The following is a 23,618-nucleotide window of genomic DNA, read 5'->3' on the forward strand; positions in this document are numbered from 1 at the left end:
CAGACATCAGGGACACATACCTCTCACCCGCTCCTAATACACAGACATCAGGTACACGTACCTGTCAGCCCCTCGTAATACACAGACATCAGGGACACGTACCTCTCAGCCCCTCCTAATACACAGACATCAGGGACACATACCTCTCACCCGCTCCTAATACACAGACATCAGGTACATGTACCTCTCAGCCCCTCCTAATACACAGACATCAGGGACACATACCTCTCATCCGCTCCTAATACACAGACATCAGGTACACGTACCTGTCAGCCCCTCGTAATACACAGACATCAGGGACACGTACCTCTCACCTCGTCCTAATACACAGACATAAGGGACACGTACATCTCAGCCCCTCCTAATACACAGACATCAGGTACACGTACCTGTCAGCCCCTCGTAATACACAGACATCAGGGACACGTACCTCTCACCTCGTCCTAATACACAGACATAAGGGACACGTACATCTCAGCCCCTCCTGATACACAGACATCAGGGACACATACCTCTCAGCCCCTCATAATACACAGGCATCAGGGACACGTACCTCACCTCGTCCTAATACACAGGCATCAGGGACACATACCTCTCAGCCCCTCCTAATATACAGACATAAGGGACACGTACATCTCACCTCATCCTAATACACAGACATCAGGGACACATACCTCTCAGCCCCTCATAATACACAGGCATCAGGGACACGTACCTCACCTCGTCCTAATACACAGGCATCAGGGACACATACCTCTCAGCCCCTCCTAATATACAGACATAAGGGACACGTACATCTCACCTCATCCTAATACACAGACATCAGGGACAGATACCTCTCACCTCCTTCTAATACACAGACATCAGGGACAGATACCTCTCACTTCCGTCTAATACACAGGTAGCCCCTCTTTGGGGACTACTAGTCAGTACAAGGGATTAAAAGCCTTAATGGGTTAACTCAGGAGTGCGCAAACTTTTCATTTGACGCCACGTTGCCATAGCGACGGGTCACACCAGCCATCTGAATCTCGGTAAGTTCAGTCGCAGGCGCCTCACGCGCTCCCCGGCATGTCATTTCAATGCCTTGGGGAAGAGGGCGGGGCCTCTGAAACCGCTGCGCCCGCCCAGAAAAATCCCACGCCCCTTGCGCACCCCTGGGTTAGTGTTTGGGATCACTCGGGCTACTCCCCTCCCCTTCATGTGATGCAGGATGACTCTGCAGAAAGGGATAGCCCCTCCTTTGTATGTCTTGTGACTTGTGATGTCACTATAGGGAGATAGATATATAGCTCCACCCGATGTTCTAGAAGCAGGTTCTTCAGAGTCCTGACAGGGGTCCTCACTGTGAGTCCTATAAATGGATTTGTGTGTATAGTTAAAAGGAGCAATCCAAGAAAAAACATTTCTTTATTTTTTTATTACAGGATTGATGCAGGGGGTCTCTTGAGCTGAACCCCATTCATTTCCGCTCCGGGACCCCTCGCTGTTCCAGAGGTACTTACCTCCGTAGGGGGCGCTGGTATCTCCTGCAGTTTTCTGCCGTTTTCAGCTTCCCCGTCACATGGGCCAATAGGAAGCCGCACCTGATGACGTCACGGCGTCCTATTGGTCTGCGGGGCCCGGGAGCTTTGAAAAGCGGCCATATAGTGAACCCGGGAGTGTCTACCGGCACCCCATACAGACGTAAGTACCTCCGGAAGCAGAAGGTCCCTGGAGCGGAGATTAATTGGGTTCAGCCCCAATGACCGCCTGCTTCAATTCTGGATGAAAAAGAAAACCCAGCTTGGACGGCTCTTTAAGGATGTCCTGTCACCATTTATTGTTTTCAGTTAGAGAAAGCGTCCTTCATAGTTAGAGCCCAGAGTAATGTCCCAAGATTGTTCTCTGGCCAGAAGAAGAGTGAGCGTGTGCTCAGCAGGGAGAGGAGTGAGCGTGTGCTCAGCAGGGAGAGGAGTGAGCGTGCGCTCAGCAGGGAGAGGAGTGAGCGTGTGCTCAGCAGGGAGAGGAGTGAGCGTGTGCTCAGCAGGGAGAGGAGTGAGCGTGTGCTCAGCAGGGAGAGGAGTGAGCGTGTGCTCAGCAGGGAGAGGAGTGAGCGTGTGCTCAGCAGGGAGAGGAGTGAGCGTGTGCTCAGCAGGGAGAGGAGTGAGCGTGTGCTCAGCAGGGAGAGGAGTGAGCGTGTGCTCAGCAGGGAGAGGAGTGAGCGTGTGCTCAGCAGGGAGAGGAGTGAGGCGTGTGCTCAGCAGGGAGAGGAGTGAGCGTGTGCTCAGCAGGGAGAGGAGTGAGCGTGTGCTCAGCAGGGAGTTCTCAGAGTAGAACCTCCAGAGCATAATCATATTGGCCAGACCAGAAGGTCCTAACCAAACTCCCGACGCAATGTGCATGGACGAGATATGCAGGACACGTCCCCGAGGACAAAGTGTGTTCCCACCACAGACCCACTTGAGATGGGGCACTATCGACGATATGCAGGAGATTTCCAAGCTAACCAATACCAAGTGAAACAAGCCAGAGTACTTCCCCAGCGTGGGAGGGAGAGCTGCCAGGGGAAGAACGCTGAGTAACCAGTTAATGTCTGAAGTGACGTCTGTCACTGTATGTGGAGCATTATAAATGGATGTTGAATAAAGCTGTTGTTTGTGCTATAAAATTCTCTGGTGCCCGTTGTTAGTCTATCTGCGTATTCTCACCTCTCACCTACACGGGGCAGCACCCTGAAGAGGTACGAGAGACTGAGCACAGCCGTGTACTTATCTAACTCCATCTCAACTCCATGAGAGCCAGGCAAGGAGCGTTACATGCAGGCAATAGGAACACATACCTCTCACCTATTCCCTATAAATACATTAGGGACACATACCCCTCACCTATTCCCTATTAACACATTAGGGACACATACCTCTCACCTATTCCCTATAAACACATTAGGGACACATACCGCTCATCTATTCCCTATAAATACATTAGGGACACATACCCCTCACCTATTCCCTATTAACACATTAGGGACACATACCTCTCACCTATTCCCTATAAACACATTAGGGACACATACCGCTCATCTATTCCCTATAAATACATTAAGGACACATACCCCTCACCTATTCCCTATTAACACATTAGGGATACATACCCCTCACCTACTGTATTCCTATAAACACATTAGGAACACATACCCCTCACCTATTCCCTATAAACACATCAGAGACACATACCATCACCTATTCCTATAAACACATTAGGGACACATACCTCTCACCAATTCCCTATTAACACATTAGGAACACATACCCCTCACCTATTCCCTATTAACACATTAGGGACACATACCCCTCACCTATTCCTATAAACACATTAGGAACACATACCCCTCACCTATTCCCTATTAACACATTAGGGACACATACCTCTCATCTATTCCCTATAAACACATCAGAGACACATACCCCTCACCTACTCCCTATTAACACATTAGGGACACATACCCCTCACCAATTCCCTATTAACACATTAGGGACACATACCCCTCACCAATTCCCTATAAACACAATAGGGACACATACCCCTCACCTATTCCCTATTAACACATTAGGGACACATACCCCTCACCTATTCCCTATAAACACATTAGGGACACATACCCCTCACCTATTCCTATAAACACATTAGGAACACATACCCTTCACCTATTCCCTATTAACACATTAGGGACACATACCCCTCACCTATTCCTACAGTATAAACACAATAGGAACACATACCCCTCACCAATTCCCTATAAACACATTAGGGACACATACCCCTCACCTATTCCCTATTAACTCATTAGGGACACATATCCCTCACCTATTCCCTATTAACACATTAGGGACACATACCCCTCACCTATTCCTATAAACACATTAGGAACACATACCCCTCACCTATTCCCTATGAACACATTAGGGACACATACCCCTCACCTATTCCCTATTAACACATTAGGGACACATACCCCTCACCTACTCCCTATTAACACATTAGGGACACATACCCCTCACCAATTCCCTATTAACACATTAGGGACACATACCCCTCACCTATTCCCTATTAACACATTAGGGACACATACCCCTCACCTATTCCCTATTAACACATTAGGGACACATACCCCTCACCAATTCCCTATTAACACATTAGGGACACATACCCCTCACCTATTCCCTATAAACACATTAGGGACATATACCTCTCACAAATTCACTATAAACACATTAGGGACACATACCCCTCACCTTTTCCTATAAACACATTAGGGACACATACCTCTCATCTATTCCCTATAAACAAATCAGAGACACATACCATCACCTATTCCTATAAACACATCAGGAACACATACCTCTCACCTATTCCCTATAAACACATTAGGGACACATACCCCTCACCTATTCCCTATTAACACATTAGGGACACATACCCCTCACCTACTCCCTATTAACACATTAGGGACACATACCCCTCACCAATTCCCTATTAACACATTAGGGACACATACCTCTCACCTATTCCCTATAAACACATTAGGGACACATACCCCTCACCTATTCCCTATTAACACATTAGGGACACATACCCCTCACCTACTCCCTATTAACACATTAGGGACACATACCCCTCACCAATTCCCTATTAACACATTAGGGACACATACCCCTCACCTATTCCCTATTAACACATTAGGGACACATACCCCTCACCTATTCCCTATTAACACATTAGGGACACATACCCCTCACCAATTCCCTATTAACACATTAGGGACACATACCCCTCACCTATTCCCTATAAACACATTAGGGACATATACCTCTCACAAATTCACTATAAACACATTAGGGACACATACCCCTCACCTTTTCCTATAAACACATTAGGGACACATACCCTTCACCTATTCCCTATTAACACATTAGGGACACATACCCCTCACCTATTCCTATAAACACATTAGGAACACATACCCCTCACCAATTCCCTATAAACACATTAGGGACACATACCCCTCACCTATTCCCTATGAACTCATTAGGGACACATACCCCTCACCTATTCCCTATTAACACATTAGGGACACATACCCCTCACCTATTCCTATAAACACATTAGGGACACATACCCCTCACCTATTCCCTATTAACATATTAGGGACACATACCCCTCACCTATTCCCTATAAACACATTAGGGACATATACCTCTCACCAATTCACTATAAACACATTAGGGACACATACCCCTCACCTATTCCTATAAAAACATTAGGAACACATACCCTTCACCAATTCCCTATAAACACATTACGGACACATACTCCTCACCTATTCCCTATTAACACATTAGGGACACATATCTCTCACCTATTCCCTATTAACACATTAGGGACACATACCTCTCATCTATTCCCTATAAACACATCAGAGACACATACCATCACCTATTCCTATAAACACATTAGGGACACATACCCCTCACCTAATCCCTATTAACACATTAGGAATACATACCCCTCACCTATTCCTATAAACACATTAGGAACACATACCCCTCACCAATTCCCTATTAACACATTAGGAATACATACCCCTCACCTATTCCTATAAACACATTAGGAACACATACCCTTCACCAATTCCCTATAAACACATTAGGGACACATACCCCTCACGTATTCCCTATTAAAACATTAGGGACACATACCCCTCACCTATTCCTATAAACACATTAGGAACACATACCCCTCACCTATTCCCTATTAACACATTAGGGATACATACCTATCACCTATCCCCTATAAAAACATTAGGGACACATACCTCTCACCTATTCCTATAATCACATCAGGGACACATACCTCTCACCTATTCCTATAATCACATCAGGGACACATACCTCTCACCTATTCATATCAACACATCAGGAACACATACCTCTCACATATTCCATATAAACACATTAGGGACACATACCTCTCACCTATTCCCTATAAACACATTAGGGATACTTACCTCTCACCTATTCCTATAAACCCATTAGGGACACATACCTCTCACCTATTACCTATAAACACAACAGGGACACATACCTCTCACCTGTTCCTACAAAACCATTAGGGACACATACCTCTCACCTTTTCCTATAAACCCATTAGGGACACATACCTCTCACCTATTCCTTATAAACACACGAGGGACACATAATCCTCACCTATTCCCTATAAACCCATTAGACACACATACCTCTCACCTATTACCTATAAACACATCAGGGACACATACCTCCCACCAATTACCTATAAACACATCAGGGACACATACCTCTCACATATTCCCTATAAACACATCAGGGACACATACCTCTCACCTATTCCTATAAACCCATTAGGGACACATACCTCTCACCTATTACCTATAAACACATCAGGGACACATACCTCTCACATATTCCCTATAAACACATCAGGGACACATACCTCTCACCTATTCCTATAAACACATCAGGGACACATACCTCTCACCTATTCCCTATAATCACATCAGGGGCACATACCTCTCACCTATTCCTATAAACACATTAGAGACACATACCTCTCACCTATTCCTATAATCACATTAGGGACACATACCTCTCACCTATTCCTATAAACACATGAGGGTCACATACCACTCACCTATTACCTATAAACACATTAGGGACACATACCTCCCACCTATTCCTACAAACACATTAGGGTCACATACCTCTCACCTATTTCCTATAGCACATCAAAGACATATACCTGTCACCTGATCCTTATAAACACATCAGGTACATACACCCCTCACCTATTTCCTATAAAAAATATTAAGGACACATACCCCTAACCTATTCCCTATAAACACATCAGGGACACATACCCCTCACCTATTCTTTATAAACACACCAGAGACACATACCCCTCACTTATTCCAATAAACACTTCAGGGACACATACCTCTCACCTATTCCTATAAACTCATCTGGGACACATACCTCTCAGCAATTACCTATAAACACATTAGGGACACATACCTCTCACCGATTCCTTATAAACACATGAGGGACACATAATCCTCATCTATTCCCTATAAACCCATTAGGGACACATACCTCTCACCTATTACCTATAAACACATCAGGGACACATACCTCCCAGCTATTACATATAAACACATCAGGGACACATACCTCTCACATATTCCCTATAAACACATCAGGGACACATACCTCTCACCTATTCCTATAAACCCATTAGGGACACATACCTCTCACCTATTACCTATAAACACATCAGGGACACATACCTCTCACCTATTCATATCAACACATCAGGAACACCTACCTCTCACCTATTCCCTATAAACACATTAGGGACACTTACCTCTCACCTATTCCTATAAACCCATTAGGGACACATACCTCTCACCTATTCCTATAAACACATTAGGGACACATACCCCTCACCTATTCATATCAACACATCAGGAACACATACCTCTCACCTATTCCCTATAAACACGTTAGGGACACATACCTCTCACCTATTCCCTATAAACACATTAGGGACACTTACCTCTCACCTATTCCTATAAACCCATTAGGGACACATACCTCTCACCTATTACCTATAAACACAACAGGGACACATACCTCTCACCTGTTCCTACAAAACCATTAGGGACACATACCTCTCACCTTTTCCTATAAACTCATTAGGGACACATACCTCTCACCCATTACCTATAAACACAACAGGGACACATACCTCTCACCTGTTCCTATAAACCCATTAGGGACACATACCTCTCACCTATTCCTATAAACACATCAGGGACACATACCTCTCACCTATCCCTTATAAACACATTAGGGACACTTACCTCTCACCTATCCCTTATAAACACATTAGGGACACATACCTCTCACCTATTACCTATAAACACATCAGGGACACATACCTCTCACCTATTCCTATAAACCCATTAGGGACACATACCTCTCACCTATTACCTATAAACACAACAGGGATACATACCTCTCACCTATTCCTATAATCCCATTAGGGACACATACCCCTCATCTATTCCTATAATCCCATTAGGAACACATATCTCTCACCTATTCCTATAAACCCATTATGGACACATACCTCTCACCTTTTCCTATAAAGCCATTAGGGACACATACGTCTCACCTATTACCTATAAACACAACAGGGACACATACCTCTCACCTGTTGCTATAAACCCACTAGGGACACATACCTCTCACCTATTCCTATAAACACATCAGGGACACATAACCCTCATCAATTCCCTATTAACACATTAGGAATACATACCCCTCACCTATTCCTATAAACACATTAGGAACACATACCCTTCACCAATTCCCTATAAACACATTAGGGACACATACCCCTCACGTATTCCCTATTAAAACATTAGGGACACATACCCCTCACCTATTCCTATAAACACATTAGGAACACATACCCCTCACCTATTCCCTATTAACACATTAGGGATACATACCTATCACCTATCCCCTATAAAAACATTAGGGACACATACCTCTCACCTATTCCTATAATCACATCAGGGACACATACCTCTCACCTATTCCTATAATCACATCAGGGACACATACCTCTCACCTATTCATATCAACACATCAGGAACACATACCTCTCACATATTCCATATAAACACATTAGGGACACATACCTCTCACCTATTCCCTATAAACACATTAGGGATACTTACCTCTCACCTATTCCTATAAACCCATTAGGGACACATACCTCTCACCTATTACCTATAAACACAACAGGGACACATACCTCTCACCTGTTCCTACAAAACCATTAGGGACACATACCTCTCACCTTTTCCTATAAACCCATTAGGGACACATACCTCTCACCTATTCCTTATAAACACATGAGGGACACATAATCCTCACCTATTCCCTATAAACCCATTAGGGACACATACCTCTCACCTATTACCTATAAACACATCAGGGACACATACCTCCCACCAATTACCTATAAACACATCAGGGACACATACCTCTCACATATTCCCTATAAACACATCAGGGACACATACCTCTCACCTATTCCTATAAACCCATTAGGGACACATACCTCTCACCTATTACCTATAAACACATCAGGGACACATACCTCTCACATATTCCCTATAAACACATCAGGGACACATACCTCTCACCTATTCCTATAAACACATCAGGGACACATACCTCTCACCTATTCCCTATAATCACATCAGGGGCACATACCTCTCACCTATTCCTATAAACACATTAGAGACACATACCTCTCACCTATTCCTATAATCACATTAGGGACACATACCTCTCACCTATTCCTATAAACACATGAGGGTCACATACCACTCACCTATTACCTATAAACACATTAGGGACACATACCTCCCACCTATTCCTACAAACACATTATGGTCACATACCTCTCACCTATTTCCTATAGCACATCAAAGACATATACCTGTCACCTGATCCTTATAAACACATCAGGTACATACACCCCTCACCTATTTCCTATAAAAAATATTAAGGACACATACCCCTAACCTATTCCCTATAAACACATCAGGGACACATACCCCTCACCTATTCTTTATAAACACACCAGAGACACATACCCCTCACTTATTCCAATAAACACTTCAGGGACACATACCTCTCACCTATTCCTATAAACTCATCTGGGACACATACCTCTCAGCAATTACCTATAAACACATTAGGGACACATACCTCCCACCTATTCCTACAAACACATTAGGGTCACATACCTCTCACCTATTTCCTATAGCACATCAAAGACATATACCTGTCACCTGATCCTTATAAACACATCAGGTACATACACCCCTCACCTATTTCCTATAAAAAATATTAAGGACACATACCCCTAACCTATTCCCTATAAACACATCAGGGACACATACCCCTCACCTATTCTTTATAAACACACCAGAGACACATACCCCTCACTTATTCCAATAAACACTTCAGGGACACATACCTCTCACCTATTCCTATAAACTCATCTGGGACACATACCTCTCAGCAATTACCTATAAACACATTAGGGACACATACCTCTCACCGATTCCTTATAAACACATGAGGGACACATAATCCTCATCTATTCCCTATAAACCCATTAGGGACACATAACTCTCACCTATTACCTATAAACACATCAGGGACACATACCTCCCAGCTATTACCTATAAACACATCAGGGACACATACCTCTCACATATTCCCTATAAACACATCAGGGACACATACCTCTCACCTATTCCTATAAACCCATTAGGGACACATACCTCTCACCTATTACCTATAAACACATCAGGGACACATACCTCTCACCTATTCATATCAACACATCAGGAACACCTACCTCTCACCTATTCCCTATAAACACATTAGGGACACATACCTCTCACCTATTCCTATAAACACATTAGGGACACATACCCCTCACCTATTCATATCAACACATCAGGAACACATACCTCTCACCTATTCCCTATAAACACGTTAGGGACACATACCTCTCACCTATTCCCTATAAACACATTAGGGACACTTACCTCTCACCTATTCCTATAAACCCATTAGGGACACATACCTCTCACCTATTACCTATAAACACAACAGGGACACATACCTCTCACCTGTTCCTACAAAACCATTAGGGACACATACCTCTCACCTTTTCCTATAAACTCATTAGGGACACATACCTCTCACCCATTACCTATAAACACAACAGGGACACATACCTCTCACCTGTTCCTATAAACCCATTAGGGACACATACCTCTCACCTATTCCTATAAACACATCAGGGACACATACCTCTCACCTATCCCTTATAAACACATTAGGGACACTTACCTCTCACCTATCCCTTATAAACACATTAGGGACACATACCTCTCACCTATTACCTATAAACACATCAGGGACACATACCTCTCACCTATTCCTATAAACCCATTAGGGACACATACCTCTCACCTATTACCTATAAACACAACAGGGATACATACCTCTCACCTATTCCTATAATCCCATTAGGGACACATACCCCTCATCTATTCCTATAATCCCATTAGGAACACATATCTCTCACCTATTCCTATAAACCCATTATGGACACATACCTCTCACCTTTTCCTATAAAGCCATTAGGGACACATACGTCTCACCTATTACCTATAAACACAACAGGGACACATACCTCTCACCTGTTGCTATAAACCCACTAGGGACACATACCTCTCACCTATTCCTATAAACACATCAGGGACACATACCTCTCACCTATTCCCTATAAACACATGAAGTACACATACCTCTCACTGTCCTGGAACACATACCTCTTACTTTTTACCTATAAACACATAAGGGACACATACCTCTCACCTATTCCTATAAACCCATAAGGGACACATACCCCTCACCTATTACCTATAAACACAACAGGGACACATACCTCTCACCTGTTCCTACAAAACCATTAGGGACACATACCTCTCACCTTTTCCTATAAACCCATTAGGGACACATACGTCTCACCTATTACCTATAAACACAACAGGGACACATACCTCTCACCTGTTCCTATAAACCCATTAGGGACACATACCTCTCACCTGTTCCTATAAACCCATTAGGGACACATACCTCTCACCTATTACCTATAAACACCACAGGGACACATACCTCTCACCTGTTCCTATAAAACCATTAGGGACACATACCTCTCACCTATTCCTATAAACCCATTAGGGACACATACCTCTCACCTTTTCCTATAAACCCATTAGGGACACATACGTGTCACCTATTACCTATAAACACAACAGGGACACATACCTCTCACTTGTTCCTATAAAACCATTAGGGACACATACCTCTCACCTGTTCCTATAAACCCATTAGGGACACATATCTCTCACCTATTACCTATAAGCACAACAGGGACACATACCTCTCACCTGTTCCTATAAAACCATTAGGGACACATACCTCTCACCTATTACCTATAAACACATCAGGGACACATACCTCTCACATATTCCCTATAAACCCATTAGGGACACATACCTCTCACCTATTACCTATAAACACATCAGGGACACATACCTCTCACATATTCCCTATAAACCCATTAGGGACACATACCTCTCACCTATTACCTATAAACACATCAGGGACACATACCTCTCACATATTCCTATAAACCCATTAGGGACACATACCTCTCACCTATTACCTATAAACACAACAGGGACACATACCTCTCACCTGTTCCTATTAAACCATTAGGGACACATACCTCTCACCTATTCCTATAAACACATCAGGAACACATACCCCTCACCTATTCCCTATAAACCCATTAGGGACACATACCTCTCACCTATTCCCTATAAACACATTAGGGACACATACCTCTCACCTATTCCCTATAAACACATCAGGGACACATACCTCTCACCTATTCCTATAAACACATCAGGGACACATACCTCTCACCTATTCCATATAAACACATCAGGGACACATACCTCTCACCTATTCCCTATAAACACATCAGGGACACATACCTCTCACCTATTCCCTATAAACACATTAGGGACACATACCCCTCACCTATTCCTATAAACACATTAGGGACACATACCTCTCACCTATTCCCTATAAACACATTAGGGACACATATCTCTCACCTATTCCCTATAAACACATCAGGGACACATACCCCTCACCTATTCCCTATAAACACATCAGGGACACTTACCTCTCACTGTCCTGGAACAGGATTACTTATTTCTGTTCCCCCTTTGCAGCTCTCTGACTGCCAGCTCTCCTTATTTCAGTTGCATGCTTTCCCTGCTCTGAAACCAAACAATGCCTGTGTAAGGCCGCGCTTATAGTGCCGGCGATGCAACGTTGCCCGAAAACAAATGCACTGTCGCTACGTGCGCTTATAGTAAGCGCGACGGCGACAAAGCAACGGGGCGACGTGGCGACGCGATTTTCGGAAGCCGGGAATATTTGATTTTTCAGGGACTCACGTGACAGCCCCTGAACCAATCAATGCCCTGGTCGCCAGCACCGCCGCAGAGCAAAATACAACTTTCGCTAGCGGCGATGGCGACGGGTGACATCACGCATCGCGTCGCTGCCGCGGGCACTATACGTGCGGCCTAACTGCTACATTATTGTTACATGTCTCCTCTCCACACAGCCTGTAGCTGGTTTCCCCTTCAACCTATCAATCTTCCTAGCTGAGATTGGGTTAACCCATCCCCCCTGTCTCTGCTGACAGTAGTTTGGTCCTGAGACTGTTCCTGTCTCCCAGGAGTCTCACACTTCCTTTTCTACATTAGCAGCCTGAGTGAGTACACCTTTTTCTATCTACTCCCTTGCAAGGCAATCCGTTTTGACCTTCCCCCCATACCAAAGCACCTTCACCTAAAGAAGCACTCTCTCACCACACAATACCATCTACTGTACAAGTACCTTTGATTTCTGTGACTTTCCCAATAAAGTTACAAAAATATAAAAGGACTTGGTGTACTTTCAAAAGGGGACGAGTTCAGCTATCTGGCCTCATTCATATCCTACATATGGCCCTGTGGTTCCAGTATAGTCAAAACGGAAGCCGTGTGCTTTGGGGTCTGCACAGAAAGCTACAGCTTTCACAGCCGTTATGCTGAGAGACAATCTGCAGTAACGCAGCTTTCTGGAAGATCTGGTACTGCACAACAGCTTTAAAACAGCTTTATACAGCTACACAGCAGCCTCTATACAGCTAAACAAGCAGCAGTTTTACACAGCTACAGTACAAAGAGCAGCAGCACTGCTGCTTTATACACGGTGCCTTATACACGGTGCTATCACTCTCCTATCCTGCCTGAGTCCACCCTCTGCACGACTACACAGTGAGGAGCAACCATCACACCTACCCCTGTGCCACGTCCCCACGGCTAGGGCTACCAAGGGCCACGCCACCGGACATCCGTCACGGACGCCTGTAAGTACAGCTATCCCTACGCTGACTGCTGCAGGACACCGACCGGCACCATCTGAGACAGTCGTCCATCGCTGACGCAGGTAACAGACTGCACAACACACGCACTGACTAAAGGCCTACACACACCTGCAGCATGGCAGAACTCAGACTCCCACCAGACACCATGCATGAGAGTGACAACCCAGACTCTGAGACCGCCACACAACTATGACAAACGCAAGAAGGCATAAGGCCCAAGCGGACAGTTACACTTACACGAAAGTAAGCCCGCGAAAAGTATGAAACTGACATTGGTGCACACCGCGAAAAATTAGAGAAGGCCTGGGAAGACACTGGACGTGAAATATGTAATGTTACAAATATTAGCGATCAGGAAAAGCAGATTAAGCAAGCTATAACCCAACTGACGTTAAGCCACAAGCGTTATCAAATGCTGTCACAAGCATATCTCACCTACCTGAAAAGGATCAACACGGAAAAAAGCCTCAGAGAACATGTTCTGCAGGAAGTAGCCGATCTGGAGCGCGATGGCTTCGTGCAGGCCGCTATCGCAGAAGATCAGAGACAAGACCTTCTGCCGGAGACCGCATCACAGCGCTCCAGTGCATCCAGGCATTCATCAAAGTCAGCAAGTTCAGCGCAATCTAACGCGTCCAGGCAAGCGCAAAGGCTACCCAGGTGTGAGCCACCGCAAAGGCTGCGTGTGCTAGGGCCGAATATGGTCAAAAAGAGGCAGCCATAAGGGCAGAGAGAGCGCGTGTAGAAGAGGAGGAGCAGACAGCCGCAGCCGATACAGCCGCCACAGTCACTGCACATAGGAAGACCGAATTGGACGAGGACTTAGAGCCCTGAGCAAAGAAGAGGACGCCGCCGCCATAGCCCAAGCCGAAATCCTAGAAGCAGCCGCGCAACAGGATGGCGGGTAGCAAACGTACAACCAGATAGCTTCAGAAGATCCAACCCAACGCACTAAAGACTACGTGAGGAGCTTCCTCAGTGTCAACACCAGCACACCATCTCAACACAATGAGGAGAATATCACAGATGCCGGAGACTTGCAAGGTCCACGTGGAGAAGCCGCCATTCCTCCAAAGGCACACGCAACCTGGGATAGCCACAGCCTCAGCAGTGATCCACATGCCAGCACGCATACGGATGCGCTACCACAGACTCGCAATTCAGATATGCCCACGCGGAGAGACACAGCTCCTCACACTAACCAACAGTCATCACACATCCACATCAAAAAAGAGGTGACCATAAGGCCCCTCCCGGCAACCATATCAGAACACGACCAACACACCGATGCATCAGGCCTAACAGACATGGGCAAGTACATGATCCTTCGTGACATGGTGCAGACAGGACTTACCAACTTCGACGACCGTCCTGAGAATGACAGAATATGGAAGTTCACATTCAAGGACGCAATCAAGAGTCTGGGTTCTCCGCAAGGGAAGAACTCAGCCTACTAACCAAATGGCTGTGGAAAGAATCTGTAGAACATGCAAAGAGGCTCAGGGCAGCAAACGTGAACCACCCCCAAGTAGGCCTTGACTTAGTATGGGAAAGGCTAGAGGAGTGCTATGGTAGCCCCGACCACTTTCCCAGAATTACAGCCAAAGACTATTCGAAGATACGAGAACTCGGGGATCTGCTGCAGGAGCTGGAGTCTTCAAGGACAGACCAATCCCTAACAGGTCTCAACGTCCTAGACTCCGCTCGCGGAGTGAGACCCATCTTGGAGACGCTACCTACAACCTCGAAGAAAGATGGACTTCGTAAGGCTCAAAATACAAAAGGGAGAAGCAAGTTGTCTACCCCCCCATCTCATTCTTCTTGAGCTCCATTCGCGAAGCAGCAAGAACAAGAAACGATCCCAGCTTCATCTTAGGTACGCAAACTACACGCAAGCAAGCAACCTGAAGAATAAAAGACCAGCGGCGAGATACGGTAACGCTAGAACATCCATCTTGGTCCACAGGACGGACAAGTCCCCTACAACACACACGAATCCCGACCAGTCGGTCGCCGGAAACAAGAAACCAAGGGACCTTAACAAAGAATGTCCCATGCATAAAAAAGACCGCATCCGCTTAACAAGTGCATCTGGTTCAGAATGAAGCCCATAGAGGAGCGCAAGAACTTACTCAGAGAATTGGGAGTGTGCTTCAAATGCTGTGCTTCCACAGGTCACCTATTCAAGAACTGTAAAGAAGCTATAAAATGCTAATAGTAGTGTAGTAGTAGTGTAATAGTGACAGGCATGTAGCAGCTTTACAGCCAGAGACATTTAAACCTAAAACATTCAAGGACCCAAACCCTGTGACAAAGCAGGGTGGGGTGGAAGAAGAGGGGAAGACCCCCCCCCCCACATCTGTAGCGTCTAAATGCAGAGATTTGTGGAGAAGGAGGCGATGGTAGATCTTGTTCTAAGATATGTCTTGTAGCAGTGCACCCAGAGGGACAACCCGAAAGAGCTATAAGAATGTATGCTATCATCGACGACCAAAGCAATCGATCGTTGGTCAGGTCAGAATTCTTTGACCTATTCAACGAGATAGTGCCTCTCCCTACACGCTCCGAACATGCGCAGGATGGATAGAAACAACAGGGAAGAGAGTGAATGGCTACACCATATGTTCAGTGGATGGCAAAGTAAATATGCCCCTCCCTACACTCATCGAGTGCAATCACATGGCGGATGATAGGAGCGAAATCCCAACACCAGACGTGGCACGCTATCACCCCCATCTCAAGGTGATAGCTGATCGCATCCCACCACTGGATGAATGTGCCCAGATCTTGCTGCTACTTGGCAGGGACATCATGAGAGCACAAAAAATCCGCGAACAACGAAATGGGGACCATAATGCTCCATGCGCCCAAAGGCTCGATCTAGGATGGGTGATAGTGGGCGAAGTGTGTATCGACAAGATATGCAGACCAGACAACGTAGATGCCCTACGAACAAACCTACTGGAGAAAGGTCGTGAATCACTCTTTAAACCATGTCAAAACCCCTTCCATGTCAAAGAGAAGCTTGGGAACAAAGAGAAACAAAGGCGTATCATCAAAACACATGGGGACATTCTTGTGCCAGAAAAATGTACTGACGACCTAGGAAGTACAGCGTTCCAAACGACGAGGGACGATAACAAGCAAGCACCATCGATGGAAGATAGAGAATTCCTGAGGTCGATGGATAAGGAGCTCTTCAAAGACAGATCGAGCAGTTGGGTGGCCCCACTACCATTCCATTCTCCCAAAAAACAGAGAACATGCCATCTCTAGGCTCACCTCGCTCTGCCGCAATATACAAAGGAAACCGGAGACCAAGAATCACTTTGTGACCTTCATGCAGAAGATATTCCTTAGTGGTCACGCAGAACCGGCGCCCCCACTGAAGGAAGGCGAAGAATATTGGTACCTCCCATTATTTGGTGTCTACCACCCCCAGAAACCCGGTCGAATCTGGGTAGTGTTTGACTCCATTGCTCAGTACCAGGGAGTCTCTCTAAACTACGTCCTCCTCACTGGACCAGATCTGACAAACAAACAGTCTTCTAGGAGTGTTGATCCGCTTCTGCAAGGAGTCAATTGCCATAACAGCAGACATCCAACAGATGTTCCATTGCCTCCTTGTGCGAGAAGACACCAGAAACGACCTAAGATTCCTGTGGTACCAGAACGACGATATAGATGATGAAGTCATAGAGTACAGAATGAAAGTACACATCTTCGGCAACAATCCATCACCTGCAGTGGCTGCCTATGGGCTCAGAAGGACGGCCCAAGAAGGAGAAGAAGAGTACGGGAAAGACGCTAGGAATTTAGTCGAAAGAGACTTCTATGTAGATGACAGGTTGAAATCGGTTCCCACAGAAGAAGAAGCTGTAGACCTACTCAAAAGAACACAAAAGATGCTAGCAAACGCCAACCTAAGACTGCATAAAATAGCTTCCAATAGTGCTATGGTAATGAAGGCGTTTCATACAGACGATCACGCAAGCGACCTGAAGAATTTGGATCTGGGGACCGACACGCCTCCCATATAGCAGAGTCTGGGGATAAGCTGGCATCTCAAGACAGACACATTCACATTCCAAGTATCCATCGAGGAAAAACCCTACAGCCGACGTGGACAACAGTCAACGGTCTCTACGACGCACTGGGATTCGTGGCCCCAGTCAGAATACAAGGAAAGTCTCTTCTCAGAGAATTGTCCTTCGAGAAACAGTACTGGGACACCCCACTGCCTCCAGAAAGACGGAGAGAGTGGGAAACATGGAAGGATTCTTTGAAGACCCTTGAGCAACTTCATATCCCACGCCCCTACTCGCCCACATCTCTCACCGCTGCATACAGCAAAGAGCTTTGCGTATTCTCGGATGCCTCAACAAAGGCCATAGCAGCGGTGGCCTACTTAAAGACCACAGATGCAGATGGAAGGCACCATACCAGGTTCATCCTTGGCAAGGCTAAGCTGGCACCATAACCCGACCATACTATACCCAGACTCGAGCTATGTGGCGCAGTGTTAGCGGTAGAGCTGGCAGAGCTCATTGAAAACTAAATGGACAGTAAACCAGATGCTAGCAGGTTCTACACAGACATTAAAGTGGTGCTAGGCTACATATGCAATAAGAAAAGATGATTCTACGTATACGTGGCAAACTGAGTATAATGGATCAGGAAGTCGACTCAACCAGGTCCGTGGCGCCACGTGTCTACAGACCAGAATTCTGCAGACCATGCTACTAGATCAGTGTCTGCAGCACATCTACAGAACACGTCGTGGCTTACAGGACCAACGTTTCTAACGCAACCCGATGAAACACCGGCAACCCTAACTAACGACTTTGAACTTATAGATCCCGACAAGGACATAGAGATAAGACCCCAAGCATCTGTTTTACTCACGAACATACTGCCCAGAAACGCTTTGGATCACATTGATTCCATTGCTTCTCGAGGTGGACGGCCCTCCTGCGAGCAATGGCACATCTCAGACACACAGCCATTTCTTTCCGCCAGATGCCTGGTGGTAAAGCGGCCGGCTGCCACGGCTGGTATATCTGCAAAAGGCTGCACACTGTAGATGAAGTCACAGAGGCAAAAGAGGCCGTTCTCTGTCACGGTCAGAGAGAAACGTATGCAGAGGAGATCAGTTGAATTTACGGAAAGAAGAGCATCTCTAAAAATAGCCCCCTTTGGAAGTTGAATCCTTTCATCGATGAGAATGGCCTCAGGAGAATAGGAGGTCGCCTCAGCAAGTCCCAACTACGTAGGGAGGAAAGCAATCCTCTCATTATCTCTGGCCAACATCACATCACTACTCTGTTGGTTCGTCACTATCATGAACAAGTCATGTATCAGGGACGACATTTCACAGAAGGAGCCATCAGCGGCAGGAATATGGATCATTGGCACAAAAAGGTGCGTTGCTAGCATTCTCCACAAGTGTGTCAGGTGTCGCATGTTGCTGAGCAAAAGCCAAGATCAAAGGATGGCTGACCTGCCACTCGACAGACTCAGTACAGAACCCCCCTTTACCTGTGTAGGACTCGATGTTTTTGGACCATGGGCGGTCATCCCATGAAGAACAAGGGGTGGACTAGCGGACAGCAAGCAATGGTCGGTGCTTTTCACCTGTATGAGTACATGGGTCATACACATTGAGGTCGTAGAATCTATGGACGCATCAAGTTTCATAAACGCCCTCAGAAGATTCTTTGCTATCAGAGAACCAGTCAAACAAATACGTTCCAACTGCGGAACTAATTTAATTGGAGCATGCAAGGAATTAGAAATAAACACTAAAGATGTTGAAGACAACAGCATCCAGAAATATTTGCGTGACCAAGAGTGTACGTGGATATTCAACTCTCCTCATTCTTCTCACATGGGTGGAGCATGGGAACGCATGATTGGAATAGCTCGACGCATCTTGGATTCTATGATGTTACAAACTAATTTGGCTCGACTCACCCATGAAGTGCTAACCACATTTATGGCCGAAGTGACAGCAATTGTCAATGCGAGGCCTTTGGTCCCAGTATCCAGAATCGCCAAGTATCCTGACCCCAGCTCCTTACACAAAAGGTAGGAGACATCCCTACTCCAGTCGGAGACTTTAACTCAAAAGACATGTATAAACGCCAGTGGAGGCAGGTGCAGTACCTCACTAACACATTTTGGGACCGCTGGAGGCATGAGTATCTTGTAACATTTCAAGAACGCCACAAATGGCAAGATGTCAAACAAGACGTCCAAGGAGATGTTGTTCTGTTAAAGGATAAACAGGTGGCACGAAACGAATGGCCTATGAGTCTTATCATTAAATCCACCCCAAGCGCAGATGAAAGGGTCCGCAAGGTCGAAATAAGTGTTACTAAATAAGGAACTGTGAAAACCTTTATAAGGCCCATTACAGAGACTATCCTTCTAATGTCCAAATCAGACTCCAGCAAGGAAGAACTGACCACCCATTCTATGGACTCTCAAAAACATTGTGGAGCACTCCTTGATAAAGTACCAGCAGGTACGAAACGCGTAGGAGGGTACTTACCTCCGTTTTTTAACATGGACCAATAAAGATTATATTTTACTAGCATTTTTTGCTTGGGACCCACTCTATTTCTGGCTGTGCGTTGGAGTGTTTTTCCTTTGGATTTCTGCTCATTCTCCTGGTTGCACGCCTACCAAGATACACAGGACTGGGGCAATTATATGTGAGTACACCATTACTTTATGTCTATTTAGGACTCTCCCAATGAGGTTTAGGTCTGATTTTTTTCAATCTCAGCCTTTAACCTTCAGGGACAGAGATACCCTATTTTTGATGATACAGTTACTGAAGTGTTATGGTCATTGTTTATATACCTCACTAGCCCCAGTTACCTATCCTTTGCATCTTTATAAAGGACTTATACTATTATTGAATCAAGACTGGACACAAATGTTGGAGCGCATATCACTAACCTGTTCTGGAGCACTCAGCTAGCCTGAGCGGTGCACCCACCTGGCATCCATTGCCATAGGGGACCTTGGAGCCAGTGGTACCGGACGGTATCACATTATTATGTGAACATGGACTTTTTGCATTATTGTTGTGTAGTTACATATGTTCCACATAATTTGATATAGTGGTATCTCCAGATACCAGACGGGGAGTGTCCTGGAACAGGATTATTTATTTCTGTTCCCCCCTTTGCAGCTCTCTGACTGCCAGCTCTCCTTATTTCAGTTGCATACTTCCCCTGCTCTGAAACCAAACAGTGCCTGTGTAACTGCTACATTATTGTTACATGTCCCTCCACCACACAGCATGTAGCTGGTTGCCCTGGCAACCTACCAATACCCCCTGTCTCTGCTGACAGTAGTTTGGTCCTGAGACTGTTCCGGTCTCCCAGGAGTCTCACACTTCCTTTTCTACACCTGCAGCCTGAGTGAGTACACCTTCTTCTATCTACTCCCTTGCAAAGGCAATCAGTTTTGACCTTCCCCCCATACCAAAGCAACTTCACCTAGAGAAGCACTCTCTCACCACACAATACCATCTACAAGCACCCTTTGATTCTGTGACTTCCCCAATAAAGTTAAGAAAATATAAAAGGACTTGGTGTACTTTCAAAAGGGGTCGAGTTCAATTATTTGGCCTCATTCATATACTACATATGACCCTGTGGTTCCAGTATACACACCTATTCCCTATAAACACATTAGGGACACTTACCTCTCACCTATTCCCTATAAACACATCAGGGGTACTTACCTCTCACCTATTCCTATAACCCCATTAGGGACACATACGTCTCACCTACACTACCGACACACTTTATTGCTCATCGGCCAGATCCGCAAGCCGGGAGATTTCCCGGCTTGCTAGTGGCCGCCCCTCGGCGTGCCGCGCGTCACCGACGCGCGGTCACGCGTCATCGGGAGCCTGCGCCCCCTGCACGCGCGTCCAGGGCTCCCCGAGGGAGCCCTGGTGTCCCGCGATGTGGGGGACGGCGGCAGGGGGTTCCGGGGGACCCGGCGGACCCGGCAGCGGGAGGGAGAGCGCCCCGATCGGAGGGCGCTCTTCCGCTGCTTCGGCGCGCGCCCGTGACCCTCCGGCGCGCGCCAGGCTACTGCTGCGGCCGAGAACGGGCAAATGCTCGAATAAACTCGGCCGCAGCAGTATTCCTATAAACACATACCTCTCACCTATTCCTATAAACACATCAGGGACACATACCTCTCACCTATTCCTATAAACACATACCTCTCACCTATTCCCTATAAGCACATCAGGTACACATACCCCTCACTGTCATGGAACAGGAATACCCCTGTCTGCACTTCTGTTTCACCCCCCCCCCCCTTTCCTCGCAGCCCTGCTTGCCAGCTTATTAGTGCCAGCTGTATGTGTTTGGTTCTGCACACAAACACAGTGCTTGTGTGATAAATACAGTGCCATTTCCCCTCTCCCAGCAGCTTGCTGTATTAGAGATGCAACATTATTGCTACATGTTGTAGCTCCCCCAGACACTCCTGTGAGTTGCCATAGCAGCCCCAGCCTTTCTCTCAAATGGGCTAGTCTGCTTTCTCCCCCTCTGCTCTGCCCACAGATGGTCTGTCCCCAGACTATCTTACTACCCAGCATACATTGCCATTTCCTTTCCACCACACCACTGGACAAGTGAGTACCTTGCTGTAACCCCTGTAATGGTGCTGCAGGATTATCTTTTCACCTCCCTTTACTACTAAGCACACACAGAGATATTTAGACCTACACAAGAGACTGTTTTTCCCTGCTTTCTCCAAAATAAAGTAAGAAAAGATACAGACCTTGTCGTGCTTGGAAAAGAGGGCCGAGTTGACACTATCTGAGCTAAGTCATCACCACGTGACCCTCTGGCTTCCAGAATAGTGAAAAGATATCGTGTGCCTTACAGACACTTACAGGAGCTGCTACTCCAGACTCCATGATAGACAGAGCAGTCTCTGCAGACGAAGGAAGCACCAAGTAGCTCAAACTGCACACCGCCTGCAGCCTTAACAGACAAGCAGCAGCCTACACTGCACAGCAGCCTTGCAACAAACAGTGCTTCTTACACAAAACCTAAATGCCTTTTCTCTGTCTGAGTTCACCCCCTGCACAGCCCCACAGTGAGGAGCCACCATCTCACCTACCCCTGCGCACGTCCCCACGGCCAGCGCCATCAAGGGCCACGCCACCGGACACCCGCCAGGGCACGGGTCAGAGCCACCGGACACCTGTGAGTACAGCTACCCCAACGCTGCACGCTGCAGGACACCGCTCGGCATCATCTGAGACAGACGCCCATCGCTGACAAGGTAAAAGACCGCACGCCACACGCACTGGCAAAAGGCCTACACACACCTACAGCATGGCAGAACTCAGAGCCTCACCAGACATCACGCAGGAAAGCGATCAC

Source organism: Ascaphus truei, chromosome 17, assembly GCF_040206685.1.
Source record: "Ascaphus truei isolate aAscTru1 chromosome 17, aAscTru1.hap1, whole genome shotgun sequence".
In the NCBI taxonomy this organism is placed as follows: Eukaryota; Metazoa; Chordata; class Amphibia; order Anura; family Ascaphidae; genus Ascaphus; species Ascaphus truei.